At 39.8% G+C, this 14,641-nt stretch overlaps 1 protein-coding gene and 1 non-coding gene across 41 annotated transcripts in view; one reads left to right on the top strand and one right to left on the bottom strand.

The window, feature by feature from the left end:
* The window catches only part of PTPRD (protein tyrosine phosphatase receptor type D), a 1,860,044-nt gene that overhangs the window by 1,304,776 nt on the left and 540,627 nt on the right, over nt 1–14,641 (bottom strand). For all 40 annotated transcript variants that reach the window (XM_029056273.2, XM_029056261.2, XM_029056268.2 and 37 more), the window contains exon 4: nt 11,752–11,861. The gene's annotated coding sequence lies outside the window, so the exon portion shown is untranslated. The remainder of the gene's footprint in view (nt 1–11,751; nt 11,862–14,641) is intronic.
* LOC114808626 lies at nt 9,140–9,277 on the top strand. The gene has a single exon (XR_003756470.1). It is a non-coding gene; the product is annotated as a small nucleolar RNA SNORA7 (small nucleolar RNA).

Raw genomic sequence — 14,641 nt, 5'->3', positions numbered from 1 at the left:
TAGAAAAATATCTAAGTAAATAAAATCAAGGGACATTCTCTGGCTGAGTAAAAGTTGCAACAAAACACAGATAAACTTTAGTGATGTCATATGTGAATGTTTATATCATAGAGAGCAATCAATAGAATAAGAACATGATAGAAAGCTTAGAAGAAAGCAAGCTAATTACAAAAGATGGCAACGTCTAGAAAAAAGGGTACTCTGAAATGTAATTCTAAGGGAAAAATTTAATTAGACATCCTAATATTTCTAATCAGCCTTTTAATGCCCTTAGAGAGGAATTTCTTATAAGGGGGATTCTTTGCTTTAGCTCCCAAAGGTCGAGGTTCCCTTCAGTTATCGCCCCATCTCCCTCCTACCATTCGTCTCCAAACTCCTTGAAAGAGTTGCCTCAAGGTCCTCTGACCCCCTGCAATCTGCCTCCAGTTCCCTCATTCCACAAAAAACTGCCCTCTCAAAGGTCACCAATGATCTTCTTCTTGCCAAATCCAATAGCCTCTACTCCATCCTAATCTTACTCGATCTTTCAGCTGCCTTCGATACTGTTGACTATCCCCTTCTCCTGGAAACATTATCCAACCTTGGCTTCACTGATGCTGTCCTCTCCTGGTTCTCCTCCTGTCCCTCTCATTCCTCGTTCTCAGTCTCTTTCATGGACTCCTCTGCCACCCACCTCTTAAATATGGCAGTCCCTCAAAGTTCAATTCTGGGTCCCCTTCTATTCTCCATCGAAACCCACTCCTTTGGAGATCTCATTCACTCTCATGGCTTCAATTTACCACTCCCATGAGGATGATACCCAAATCTGCATGTCCAATCTTGATCGCTCTCCCTCTCTGCAGCCTCACATTTCCTCCTTCCTTTTTACCTTACATCTTTACTTGGACCAGGTATCTCACTCTGAAACCTCTGCTATTTTCCAGTTCTGGTCCATCTAGTTGTCAAAAGCTTCCGTGTTTTGTTTTATTGATGTTTTCATTATTCTTTGTAATTTGCTCAATTTTTTGGTCTTGCTTTTCTCCTGGTTTTCAAAGAAAATGATAAAGACCGTCCCACCTATCCTGTCAAGTGATACTTAGGCAATCTAAGTATCGTACTTAATTATCATCTTACCAAATGGTTGAGGCCAGAGAGGTGTTTCTGGCTGTTGAGGTTTCAGCAATATTCTGTTCAGTGATCAGAAACTAAACTTCTTTTTTCTACCAGTCACCTCACAATCCATGCCACTGGGCCCAGGAGTACAAGTGGAGAAAGTTTGGAGGTTCAACACAAACCAATACCACTACTGCAAAAACAACTCGAGCACATGTCTGGGGTTGATAGAACTTACCTTATTCTTGGTAACCATTTATGTCTGAGTAATGTTCTCCCTAATGGCAGGAGGCCATAAAAAACTTAATAGTGTATTTCCACGATCAAAGTGTGCAAGTGTTCAAATGTCAAATAGATTCTCTCTAAAAGACACACAAACTCATGAGCATAATCTCACTGTCAGCATCATCATCTTCAAACTGAAGGACAACTAAGTCTATTACTGAGTGGTTCTGCAAAGGAACTGCACCTTCATCAACAGCAATGTGGCTACTTGACAAATCCCTTCAAAATTGGTAGCCAAGAGGCCGACTTAGTGGGCCGATTCTAAGGGTTTTTCTCTAACCTTTTACTTATTCAACTCCCTTGTACTACTGAAGATGGGGCAGGACACAGGAAGCAAGCAGGATCAGACCTTCTTCTTGCCTACCTCTCTATTCCCCCCTTCCACCCCACCACAAGTCCCTGCATCTCCCCTCATCTCCTTCATCTTCCTCCTGGCAAATGCAGCTGCATCACCCCACACTGGCAGCAAGCTTTGAATCTGAACTGTACTAGGGAAGCCCCCTCCCCAATGCCCATTCCTTATTTGGACTACAAAGTTTTCTCTATGCACATTTTTATACAAAAACCTGATCTTGTTTCCTACATGTGATTCTAGGACATTTTAAATCATGAAACAAAATAAAAGCCTGACTGAGACATCAACCAGATCCTGTCTAGGAATCCAAACTGTGCTAGGGAAGCCCCCATACCCTACAAAGGCTGGGCACCCTCCTACAGTCACATCACCTCCAAGGTTCCCCTCCACCTCTCCCCAAGCCCCCCAAGGCATACGCTTAGCATAATTTAAAAGAAAAACTTGATCTTATTATATTCAGGGATTCTAAAACTATATGAATTTAGAAACATGAATTAATCAGCAAGGGCAAGAGCGGGGGCTGCCATTTTCTTTCCCCAACCCCACCAATCAGATTCTGTCTGGAGGAACCAATCAGAGGAAGTCTTAACTGAGAGACTGGCAGATATATCCAAAATAAAGTCTTGAGGGGACAAATCAGAGAAAGTGACCTGTAAACTTCCTGTAAAGCAATGCCTTCAACTAGTAGAATATGATCAAAAAAGCTCTCCTGGGACCAGTCGATTTCATAGCCCTTCATGCCTTAGCAAAGCACATTTTTTTGTCATGTACTCCTTTATACTCTAATTGAGGATACATACATATATACATATATGCTAGAGGAGACTGCTGGGTTGAGACTGTATGAGGGGTTGGTAATTAGTTGGGAAGACTTGTTGGAAGAGGGCTTTGAACATAGGGATGGCTGAGGTTTGATGGATGCTTCCAGTTGGAGAGGGATAGTGTAAGCACAAGGTAGGACTTGGGCAAAATGAGATTAGGAGTCATTTAGGAGTTGGGATTCAGTTATCATTTTAGGCAAATTAAAATTCTTACAGAAATAATACAGCCAGGGATGTGCATTTCCATTTTTTAGAGGACATTGTACTTATTAATGAGACTGAAAACTGAAAGGAAGAACAAAGCTTTTGAATAACTTTAAGATCTGCTGGGAGAAATATTACTTAAAAGAATCACAAACACTGTGAAATTCAAATGGTATGTTTTGTGATTTTCATTTATAGGTCATATTCATTCATTCATTCATTCATTCATTCATTCATATTTATTGAATCCTTACTGTGGGCAGAGCACTGTATTAAGCACTTGGGAAAGTACAATGTAACAATAAACAGACACATTCCCTGCCCACAGTGAGTTTACAGTCTGGGGGTGGGGAAAGGGGGAAGCAGACATTAATAAAAGTAAATGAATTACAGATTTGTATGTAAGTGCTGTGGGGATGGAAGGGGGAAAGAAAAAAGGGAGTAAGTCAGGGCAGTGCAGAAGGGAGTGGGAGAAGTGGGGTGGATTTAAGGAAGACCTTTTGGAGGAGATATGCCCTTAATAAGGCTTTGAAGACGGGGGAGAGTAATTATCCGTCAGATTTGAGGAGGGAAGGCATTCCAGGCCAGAGGCAGGACATGGGCGTGGGGTTGGCCATGAGATAGATGAAATTGAGGAACAGTGAGAAGGTTAGCATTGAGAGGAGCCGAGTATGTGGGCTGGGTTGCAGTAGGAGGAGTGAGGTGAGGTAGGAGGGGTCAAGGAGAGTGAATGTTTTGAAGCCAGTGGTGAGGAGTTTTTGCTTGATGCGGAGATGAATGGACAACCACTGGAGTTTTTTGAGGAGTGGGGAAACATGTCCTGAACGATTTTTGTAGAAAAATTATCTAGGCAGCAGAGTGAGGAATGGACTGGAGTGGGAGGCTGGGAGCTCAGCTAGGAGGCTGATGCCACAATCTTGGCAGGGCAGGATGAGTGATTGTAATAACTTGGTAGCAGTTTGGATGGAGAGGAAAGGGTGGAGTTTAACAATGTTGTGAAGATGGGACCAACAGAATTTCGTGATGGATTGAATATGTGGGTTTGAATGAGAGAGAGGAGTCAAGGATAACACAAAGGTTATGGGCTGGTGAGACAGGAAGGATGCTGGTGGGACAGTCAGGGGAGGACAGGATTTGGATGGGAAGATCACGAGTTCTGTTTTGTACATGTTCAGCTTGAGGTGATGGGAGGACATATAAACAGAAATGTCTTGAAGGCTGGAGGAAACACTAGGCTGCAGAGAGGGAGAGAGATAAGGACTGGAGATGTAGATTTGGGTATTGTCAGCACAGAAGTGGTAGTTGAAACCATGGGAGCGAATGACTTCTCCAAGGGAGTGGGTGTAGATGGAGAATAGAAGGGGATCCGAAACTGAATCTTGAAGGACCCTCACTGTCAGGGGGTAGGAGGCAGAAGGAGACAGAGAATGAACGACCAGAGAGATAAGAGGAATACCAGGAGAGGACAGTGTCAGCAAAGCCACGGTTGGCTAATGTTTCCAGGAGAAGGAGACGGTCAATAGTGTTGAAGGCAAATATGATCTCAAAGAAGATGAGGGGCAGCAAAACAAATGCGGACCTTAATTGTACTTTCTTTCCAACTCAAAATATTGGTAAAAAATGTAATGTTCACTGTTTACCTAGTTTGTCACCATATTTACGTGGGAATCCACAAAGATTCTGTTGGGTTTTTCTTGAGATACTGAGGATGAATTTCTGATTATCAGAAATCTATCAGAAATCTATCTATCAGATCTATCAGAAATCTGATAGAGAAGCAGCGTGGCTCAGTAGAAAGAGCACGGGCTTTGGAGTCAGAGGTCATGAGTTCGAATCCCAGCTCTGCCACTTGTCAGCTGTGTGACTGTGGGCAAGTCACTTAACTTCTCTGTGCCTCAGTTCCCTCATCTGTAAAATGGGGATGAAGACTGTGAGCCCCATGTGGGACAACCTGATTTCCCTGTGTCTACCCCAGCGCTTAGAACAGTGCTCTGCACATAGTAAGCGCTTAACAAATACCAACATTATTATTATTATTATTATGATTAAGCAGATGTAAGTATAATTGGATAAGTAAAACAATAACTGCTGAAAATTAAAAGAACAAAACACATGTACACTTCAAATTATTAATGCATTCTTATTTTGTTTCATTCTAAATTTTTGGACTTCTGAACAGTTCTAATGAGTACATTATTCTTTATAGAAGTAGGCACACCAAAATGTTACTAGTAACGCATCAAATCATATTATTTCATTAGCGTTGAATAAGCAAGTTTAATTTGGAGACTGTGTTCATTTAAAACACAAATGAACTTTGGGTCCAGTCTTCAGGACTTTAAACCTGAACATAAGGATTGCTTCTAGTGCTAGTGGTTTGCACAGCACTACTCACCGTCTGTTCTCAGTGACTGTCTGGGCTAGTCATGTTCCCACTGGAGCAGTGGATGCCTCAAGTGAGTTATATCAATCAATGGTATTTATTGAGTGTTAACTGTGTGCAGAGCACTGTCCCAAGTGCTTGGGAGAGTACAGTTACAACAGAGTTGGTAGACACGTAACCTCCCCCTGATGGATTTATAGGCTTACATTCAGGCATACCCGGGATTATGGCCATCTCACACTATTTGCAAATCCTGGTATGTCACGCACTAAATGCCACGTATTCCTGGATCTCTAAATTGCATCCCTGATGTTTCAGCCAATTAATCAGTTAATTTCCTTCTGCTTGCTTTTCCCTCATGCAATTCTATTCTTTCACTCCCCTCTCCTCCTCACTTCCAACTCCAAACTTATCCTTCTTTTCCATTTTTCTCCATGTTCTCTAAGGAGATAGGAGTGGAAGGAAACTAGTCCAATGTGTTCTGGCATCAAAAAAAGCCTCCAGGAACAGAGGAGGAGCGGGGGGATGCGATGGGGCAGGGATGGCCCTATATTGTACTTTTTACTTGGGGCTCAGCCGCATGTCACTACTGGTTTGGGAATGGCACCTAATTTCTAGCATATAAGTGTAGGAGAATACATACCCCACACTAAAGCCATTCATGATACAGCTGCATTTTTAAGAAATGTGGATACATTCTACTGTACACCTGTACTGACTCTTGTCTTTTCACCGCCGACCCATTGCTCATAATGTTCCTCCTCCTGTTACTCTGTCTCCCTTCACATCTGCCAGACTTTCTGAAATCACATCTCATCCAGTAAGCTTTTTTCAACAAATTATTCCCCTCCCCAGGATTCATCACCTCAACTACCACAACCACACTTCATATACTTCATGCCAGTCATGTACTTGTGCCTTCATAACTACCTGTAGCATTTTTGTGTATACCTTTATAATTTACACATTCACTTGAAAAATCAACTTATTTCTAAATTGTTCGAATGTCTATCTCTACCATTAGACTGCAATATCCTCAAGGCTAGGAATCTTTACTATTAACTGTATTTCATTCTCCTAAGTGCCTAGCACAGTGTTCCGCCCAGAAGGTGCTCAATAAATCCTAGTCACCGAGTGACTGAAGTGCATAAATGCATACTGTATAATTTTGTACTCTCATGATGTGAGGTTAAAAATGAAGAACACAGGCAAATTCATATCTATATTCATATAGATATTTCTAGATATATTGAGATGTAGATATAGATAGCTCCTCAATTGATATTTATATTTATATGCACCCACATAATGAGACTAATTCATTTTAATAATATGCAGCTAGCTATATGAATCAATCAATCATATTTATTGAGCTCTTATTGTGGCCAGAGCACTGTATGAAGAGCTAAATGATCCTCATGAGTTTTCACCCTTCAACACTGCCATCTGATCAATAATGTTTGCATTTTGAACAGTTACCAATTGTCTAATAAGGATTACCCAACCCTGTGAAAGTCAACTGGATCATATATGTTACATTTTTTCCCTTAAGGGACAGTCTATCTACCTGGCTTCTAAATTATGATAAAAACCAGGTGTGCTCCTTTCACTGGCAATGTTGTATTGATTTAAAATGTCTCTGATGTATTTCTTTTATTATTTTACGAAAAGTATCATACAAATGATTAGCCCATATCTGCCAGGTTCTCTGGTTATGAATTCACAAAGTCAGGAACTTGGGTAACTCATGAACAGTTCTTCTGTGCATATAATAGTTTGCTTCTTAGAAGCATAAAGGCTTCATGGAAAGACCACAGGCCTGGGAGTCAGAAGGTCATGGGTTCTAATCCCAGCTCTGCCACTTGTCTCCTATGTGACCTTGGGCAAGTCACTTCACATTTCTGTGCCTCAATTACCTCATTTGTAAAATGGGGATTGAGACTGTGAGATCTATATGGGACAGGAACTGTGTCCAACTTGATTTGCTTGTGTCCACCCCAGTGCTTAGCACATAGTAAGCACTAATAATAATAATAATGTTGGTATTTGTTAAGCGCTTACTATGTGCCGAGCACTGTTATAAGCACTGGGGTAGACATAAGGGAATCAGGTTGTCCCACGAGGGGCTCACAGTCCTAATCCCCATTTTACAGATGAGGTAACTGAGGCACCGAGAAGTTAAGTGACTTGCCCAAAGTCACACAGCTGACAAGTGGCCGAGCCGGGATTCTATGTGCCTGGCACATAGTAAGTGCATAACAAATACCATTATAATGTAACCAGACTGCACATATAGAGAATTAACTCTTGTGATAGAGATAAGCATGGAAAGGTAATAGAAATAGCTCCCCCTCTTCTAAAGAGTTTGAAGAAAAATTGCCTAGGCTTCAACCAAAAAAGAGTTGCTAAAATTGAATAATTAGATGTAAAGAATTTCATTTGGGGATCTGGAGAATGGCTTCCAGTTGGCAACTCTTTTGAACAGGTGCTCTTGTGCTTCTTTCTGTTAGATTTCATGGTAGTTGAGGCATGAGGTCAAAAGGCATCTTTCACCGCAGTCAATAGTTAACTAGGGGACATAAAATTTATGATAAGTTAAAACCTAATCAACCCTTCTTGCATGATCTGTTTGAAAGTAGATATGCACAACAAAATTACTAAGCAAATGATGAAAAACATATTCATTTGTATATCACTTTGTTTCTTCTAAAGCACTTCTACTCAATTTATCTCATTTTAACCACACAATAGAGCTGAGGAAATGAGGCAAAGAGAAGTGTTTTACCCCATCACACAGTACATCAGTGGCAGGTCCATAACTAGAATCCAGGTCCTCTGATGCCCAGCCTCTTTCCTATAGACCATGGCGCCTCTCAGCATGGACTGATTTTATTGTTGATTTATGCAATTATATTATCACTTTACAATCATTCCTAATTCAATTCAAGCTCTGAATTTCCTTAGACCCAAATGATAATAATAATAATGTAAGCCTTGAGCTAAGATGATAGTAGCTTTGAAGTTGTTATACCACCAGAGCATCTAAACAACACCTCAAAAGAATGACCCTAAAGCATTCAATTGCTGGTCATGATAATAATAATAATAATAATAATGATATTTGTTAAGCACTTACTATGTGGCAAGCTCTGTTCTAAGTCCTGGGTAGATACAAGGTAATCAGGTTGTCCCATGTGGGTCTCACAGTCTTAATCCCCATTTTACAGATGAGGTAACTGAGGCACAGAGAAACTAAGTGACTTACCCAAGGTCACAAAGCACACAAGTGGCAGAGCCAGGATTAGAACCCAAGTCATCTATATGCTTATTGTATTAAGGCCTTTATGGCAGTCTCAAACCAACCACTTCTCAAGTAGCTAACCCAACATCTTTATCTTCTTTTTTGCCTAGCAACAGTCTATCTTTACACCCAACTATTGGTACATCTGGAAGATTTCTAGCATGGAAATGGACACCTGATGGGATTTTCATTCATTCATTCAATCACATTTATTGAGCACTTACTTTGTGCAGAGCACTGTACTAAGTGCTTGGAAAATGCAATTCGGTAACAGAGACAATTCCTACCCAACAACGGGCTCTGCATGCTATACAAATGTGAGAGCACTTTTCTTAGCCTGTTGAATGTTACGGCCTCAACTGCTTTTCAAAAATAAATGCTATTCTACATAATAATTTTTAATTCAGCACTCTTTTCAAAAACCAACGATCAAATCATGCAGTTAAATTCTATCCTTGTTAAAGAAAAACATAAACTGCTATCAATCCCTAAATTCACTATGCTTTTTGTTGTGAATTTGTGCTTTCCATCACCTCACTAAATGAATATTGTGTGGCAGTTCTTCGTGGTGCTTTATTAAGACATGGAGTTTGTATACTGTATTGGAAGGAGCACTAGAACAGGAATGAGTGACCTGGATTCTAGTCTGTGCTAGCTGTAAATTCTTGGGGAAATTATTTAACCTCTAAAAGTCTCATCCCCTTTCAGGATTGCACCTGGAGAGTTTCCAGTACTCTACCAGTCTCAGGTATGGAAGGGAGAGTCAAGCAGAGGCAGACCCATTCCATTCCTAACTTGGGCATTGGTTAGCGAGTGGAAGGTAATCTGCTACAAATCAAAACTCACCTGTGCTGGGCAGCGGCAGCATGGGAGAGAGTCGAGGGCAGAGACTCAAGTTTACTGTGCAGAAGAAGGCAATGGTAAACCACTTCCATATTTTTACCAAGAAAACTCTATGGATACATTATCAGAATGATTGCAGATGGAAGTGGGGCATTCTGGGAAATATATGTCCATGGAGTCGCTATGGGTCAGAGACGACTCGACAGGATAAGACAAGACAAGAAAAATCTCAGGGCTACAATCTGTTAACTGGAGATACTGATGCTTTTCCTTCCTTAGCTTCTTTATTATTCATTATGAATTTGTTAAGCACTTACTAGGTGTCAAGCACTGTTCTAAGCCTGGGGTAGATACAAGTTAATCAGGTTGGACCCAGTCCCTGCCTGTCCCCAACAGAGCTCACAGTCTCAATCCCTATTTTACAGATGAGGTAACTGAGGCACAGAGAAGTTAAGTGACTTGCCCAAAGTCACACAGCAGACAACTGATGGAACCAGAATTAGAACCCAGGTCCTTCTGACTACCAGGCCCCTGTTCTATCCACTAGGTCACAATGCTTCTCTTCTATGGGTAACGTGTATATCTTTATGATTCTATTTATCTGGATGATGTCTGCGTTAGACTGCTTGTTCTGTTTTGCTTTGCTGTCTGGCTCCCACATTTAGACCATGAGCCCGTTATTGGGCAGGGATTGTCTCTATCTGTTGCCGAATTGTGCACTCCAAGCGCTTAGTACAGTGCTCTGCACATAGTAAGTGCTCAATAAATACTATTGAATGAATGAATTAATTTAAAATGAGTTAAATATTTGTGAAGTGTTTTGAGGATGGGGGAGAAATTCACTATAGGAATTAGAGCTCTTTGGGCCTACACTTCCAGGCCTATACTTCCACCCAGGACGCTTAAGGGCTCTAAAGTGGAAAACAAACACCCTCCTACTCCCTTTCTTGTTCTGCCGCCCACTCTTTACCATATTTTGATGAAATGTTGGAAGTTGGTGATGGATTTGAAATAGAGGTAGTTAGCCTACCTCCATGATGCTTTGCATCATTCCTATGCACCATCTCTAAAGTAGCCTATCCAGGGATGCCACATATTAATTAATCTATTTTGTGAATGGGAAAGGGAGATACTTATCCCAACAAAGCAGTGTCCTATTTACAAAGTTGTAAGGCAGGAAAGCAAGCAAAACATTATTTTTGTTATAGGTATCAATTGTTCATCTCATCACATCTTTAGCTTTCCCTGATTTTCTTTAGCAGACTAAACTTCCAAGTCTTTTTTTTTTCCAGAAATGAGCATATGTAGAAACATGAGCTGCTTCATCTTTATCAGTTCACAGTAAGTCCATTTATGATATTCTCATCCTGATTATGGCCACCTGGGCCACCTTCACTCCTTCTCTCAAACCTGCCACAGAGTAATATCCAGGCAAGAAATTATGACAATCTAGATTTTAGTGCCTGAATTCTTTGCTCACCTGTCTACAACCCATAATGATCGTTTAGGGAAATGTCCTGTTTTCTGACACTTTAATGGTCTGATCTAGGAAGTATATGGATGACAGAACAATATGTAATACATTGGCTTTAGTGCAGGGTCAACATAAAAAAAAAGTATTTCCAGAACATGGGAACTAGAATCATTTCAAAACTCTTCCATTGTGAGTTGATTATTAGCTGTCAGGGTTGCTATGAAATGACTGTAGTTGTTTTGGGAGTGTGGAATGCTGAACAGAGCTTATTGAATAGCAGTAGATATATGATTAATTCGTGCAGTGGATTTTTTCACTTAGGACCAAAGAGTAGATTCAGTAGTATTTACTGAGTTCTGGTAACGGTTGTCATCTAATTCAAAATCAGGCTATTTGTACATATTGCTTGTTGGTCAGAATGTAATCTCTGTATTCTTGAACTTCACAGTTCTTCTAAGTCATTATTGGGCATGAATGATCCTCTGTTCCCTCCAATATTTCATAATTTCATTTTATTTCATTTTTAGAGTTTGTGAATAAAAAAAGACATGACCTCCAACTCTGTTTTTTTTTTTCCAATAGGAATTGTCCTTGTCTATGTATTGAGCAGGTGATGCATGATTTGAAATATTTTATAAATGTAATTCATCAGGTTCTATATAAACAGAGACATACCGTGAACTACCACTGATCCATCTGAATATAAAATGACTAGGTCAATACCTCTCTGAATGTGTTGCAAGCATTCTTTCAGCTTAAATTAGGAAAAAAAAGATATTCTTATCATTTTCAAAGAGTACATTTAAAAACAACTGTTCAAATGATGTTGATAACTACCTTTTAAAGGTAGAGAATACAAGGGTACATATTTTAAATGGTCAGAAAAAGTCAGTGGAGGAGAAAGCTTGCAAAATAAGAAACAGACTTTGAATTTAAATTGCAGAGATTAGCAAATTAGAGAAACAGCCAGTTTTAGAGTTATACTTCACTTACCAGGAGTTGAGGCTGATCAGTTCCTTCAATGCTGATGCCAACATGCTGTCAGTCATACACTCTTAATGAGGATATCAAGGCCCAGGCAAGTGGCTGTCTTTCATTACCAACTGGAACAAAATATAGTGGCATTCATTTTTTTATACTCTTTCAAGCATAATAAGATAGTCATTATGTTATCTTTTCTTGTCACATTAGATGTTTACTCATCAGAATACTCACTACAGTGGAATCAAGCGAAAACTATTTAACTGTGTGATTTATACCTGACTGATTAATGCAGGATCTGTGGTAAGACTATATTTCATTTTTTCTGATGGGTTTCATAGAAAATAGTATGCATGATAATGTTAATTTATATATATTTAGTTTTCTAACATATTTATTAATTTCAAAAATCAGTTTAAAATGTTGAACTTGCACACCGGAAGTCAGTAGAGGATTGGAAACTGAATTTAATAATGCAATTCCATTAGTTTTAAGCCTGCCATCCTTTCCATTACTCAACCTGAAAGAAACAGATGTAGAATATTGATGCTCTAGAAGCATGACAAAAAGTTGTTCTCAAAAATGAACATGAGGAAAATGAGTTCCTGAACACTATTAAACAGGACATGACAAACTGACCACTTAGCCTTTAAAATCTTCAGAGGTTCTTATATTACTTCATTTAGCCATTCTTCAAGATCTCTTAAAGATTAACTGAATTCTCTTCAGCTTCAGTTTAATTTAAGCTCATTTCCTTTTTGTTTTGTTCTTGTAAGAAATGAATAAATGGATGAATCATTCAATCAATGGTATTTACTGAGTGCTTACCTTGTGCAGAGCACCGAACTATGCATTTGGGAAAGTATAATAAAATGGGATTGATAGACACAATCCCTGCCTACAAGGAGCTTAGAGTCTACAAGGGGAAACAGACATTAAAAAAGATTAAAGAGAGGACAAATAGTATAGTGTAAAATACTTACAAAGTACTGTGGGACTGGGATAAGTAGCAAAGTACTTAAGGGGTACACAACCCAGTGCGTAGCTGATACAGAGGAGTGGGTGGATGGGGGAAATAAGTGATCTGTACCACTTAAGCACTTGACAGTTAACTCACCCTCAGACCCATAGCATTTCTCTACACATCGTAATTTATTTAATTTAATGTCTGTTTCCCCCTATAGACTGTAAGCACTTTGTGGGCAGGGAACGTGTCTGCCAACTCTGTTGTGTTGTAGTCCCCCAACCATTTAGTATGGAGCTCTGCCCATAATAAGCACTCAGTAAATACCTACTGCTGAGAAGGATAGTGGTTAGGGATAGAGATGCAGATTTGGAAATGAACAGCATAGAGATGGTAGTTGAAGCAATGGGAGCACTATTTTTTCCAAGTGCTTAGAGAAGCTGTGTGATGGACATGCCTTTTCAGGTAGAAATATGCTAGGCTGGTTTAATTTATGATGAACAGTATATTCACATCAGCAAAAATCATTAAGCACCACAAAAAGTAAAAGCCGAATGCTGCATTTTCGGCTTGAAGCATAAACCTAGGGAAAATTCAGAAACTGATATTTTGTCTTTAGAGATTCTTGGAGATATTAAATGAATTATATTGATATTGTGAAAAAGCATATTTTCATGGCATAACATATAATTTCAATTCACTTATTGAACCGTAGGACTTATTGAGTGTCTATTATGGGCAGAGTACTATACTAAGCTCTTGGTAGAGTACAGTAGAATTAGAAGACACGAGCAAACAACTAGAGGGAGGGAGTACAGTGCTTTGCACATAGTAAGCACTCAATAAATACTATTGATTGATTTAGAGGCAGACATAAAATGATTTGAAGATAGAAATGAGAAAGGAAAATGGATAAGCAGATGAGGATCTGGTTAAATAGGGCATATAAGTTGATTTGTATAGATGTACTATAGGTGATTGTGAGTTCATACAGTAAGGAAAGATAGAGAAGCAGTGTTGCCTAGTGGAAAGAGCACAGGCCTGGGAATCAGAGGAAATGGGTTCTAAACCAGGCTCTGCCACATGTTTGCTGTGTGACCTTGGTTGAGTCACTTAATTTCTCTGTGCCTCAGTTACCTCATCTGTAAAATGGGGATTAAGACTGTGAGCCCCATGTGGGACAGGGACTGTGTCCAACCTGATTAACTTGTATCTACATCAGCACTTAAAATAAGTGCTTGGCACATAGAAAGTGTTTAACAAATACCATTTTCATTATTAAGGACTGTTTTAAAGTCTTGCCTTCATCCTAACCCCATCAGTCTAGTGATCAATTGAAAAAAATCATATTACTTCCCTACCTGCAACTACATCCCCAACTGAATCATTTAAAATGCAGAAACATTACTAAAGGATATCCCCTCTCACAACAGACTGTGAGCACATGTGTGAGAGGAACTATGTTCAAGCTGATTATCTTATTCATTCATTCATTCAATAGTATTTATTGAGCGCTTACTATGTGCAGAGCACTGTACTAAGTGCTTGGGATGAACAAGTCGGCAACAGATAGAGACAGTCCCTGCCGTTTGACGGGCTTACAGTCTAATTGGGGGAGACGGACAGACAAGAACAATGGCAAAAAATAGAGTCAAGGGGAAGAACGTCTCGTAAAAACAATGGCAACTAAATAGAATCAAGGCGATGTACATTTCATTAACAAAATAAATAGGGTAATGAAAATATATACAGTTGAGCAGACGAGTACAGTGCTGAGGGGATGGGAAGGGAGAGGGGGAGGAGCAGAGGGAAATGGGGGGGAAAGAGGGTTAAGCTGCGGAGAGGTGAAGCGGGGGTGGTAGAGGGAGTAGAGGGAGAAGAGCTCAGTCTAGGAAGGCCTCTTGGAGGAGGTGAGTTTTAAGTAGGGTTTTGAAGAGG

Source organism: Ornithorhynchus anatinus, chromosome X5, assembly GCF_004115215.2.
Source record: "Ornithorhynchus anatinus isolate Pmale09 chromosome X5, mOrnAna1.pri.v4, whole genome shotgun sequence".
NCBI classification, from domain to species: domain Eukaryota; kingdom Metazoa; phylum Chordata; class Mammalia; order Monotremata; family Ornithorhynchidae; genus Ornithorhynchus; species Ornithorhynchus anatinus.
This window is presented reverse-complemented; position numbering and strand designations above follow the sequence as displayed.